Genomic DNA, 1,673 nt, shown 5'->3' on the forward strand with positions numbered 1-1,673 from the left:
TTCGTTACACACACACACACACACACACACACACAAACACACACGTGCGCGTATGAATATAAATAGACAGATAGATAGATAGATAGATAGATAGATATCTATTCGTTTTGCAAGATTACTGATGTGGAATCGTGTGTTGAAACAGATATTGCTGTATTTCGGGATGTCTAACAAGACAAATGACGGTTATGTACAAATCGTTCTGATGTTCACAGAGTGATGAAACTAAGTTTCCAGCAATTGTGGTGGTTTTAGAAATGTTGAACAACGAAAGTCATGTCATACTACTTCGCATCTTTTCATAAGGTCTAAGAATTAGCGCTGCTGGATACGTTGATGTACTGGAGAAGTTTTTAAGCTCTGGATAGATGAAGCGCACAGTAAAAGGCCATACGTGTTTCAACAAGACTCGGTACCTTCTCACAAAGCACTTATCACCCAAGAATAGTTGTCAATCAATATTTACAATCATGTAACACCAATCTTGTGGCCTCCGAACTCACCAGATTTAAAATCCAATGGACAACGTTTGGAGAGTCGTTGAAAATAAGACAAATCAACATCTTCACAATACAATAGCTTCACTAAAGGCCGTCATTTTACTGGTGTTGTCCGAAGTGAATAATGACCATTTAGTGCGGACCTGTCAACAATTCCGGTCCCGCGTTGAAGTTGTCATCGAAGCTGAAGGCAAATTCATGAAATAGTCTGATGAGAAAGCTTATCTCGAACACGTGTACAAATTATTATGATAATTTTTACTAGGTTAGAGTTGTTTTATTAATTAACCAGATATGTACTCAAATAACCCACGCACTCTGTATCAGTACACACACACACACACACACACACACACACACATGTATATATGTGAGTGTGTGTGTGTGCGCACGTAGAAATATATACATACGCATACATATATAGACAGATATGCATATATAAATAAGTATTGTACGAACAGAAATAAAATTACAATTATAAATGTCAAATGTCTACGCACACAAACTCCTACGGACATATAAAATATACAACCAAAACAAGAGTTTATTAGGAATCAAATTTAAATTAAGCAGAAAATGGAGAAATTTTTTGATCAACCAACGATGGAAGTCAATTAGTTTGTTGATGAAAAATTTTCTCCATTTTCTGTTTAATTTAAATTTGATTCGTGATTAACTCTTATTTTGTTATTGCCTGTATCTTGTTTTTACTTGTTTCAATCATTTGACCGTGGCCATGCTGGAGCACCGCCTTTAGTCGAGCAAATCGACCCTAGGACTTATTCTATCGTAAGCCTAGTACTTATTCGATCGGTGTCTTATGCCGAACCGCTAAGTTACGGGGACGTAAACACACCAGCATCAGTTGTCAAGCAATGTTGGGGGGGGGGACAAACACAGACACACAAACTTATACACACACATACATACATATATATATACATATATACATATATACGACGGGCTTCTTTCAGTTTCCGTCTACCAAATCCATTCACAAGGCTTTGGTAGAAGGCTATAGTAGAAGTCACTTGCCCAAGGTGTCACGCTGTGGGAACCATGTAGTTGGTAAGCAAGCTACTTACCACACAGCCACTCCTACGCCTATAAACCTATATATTTATATATATATACATATATATACATATATATATATATATACACACATATATA

This window comes from Octopus bimaculoides, chromosome 13 (assembly GCF_001194135.2).
Source record: "Octopus bimaculoides isolate UCB-OBI-ISO-001 chromosome 13, ASM119413v2, whole genome shotgun sequence".
In the NCBI taxonomy this organism is placed as follows: domain Eukaryota; kingdom Metazoa; phylum Mollusca; class Cephalopoda; order Octopoda; family Octopodidae; genus Octopus; species Octopus bimaculoides.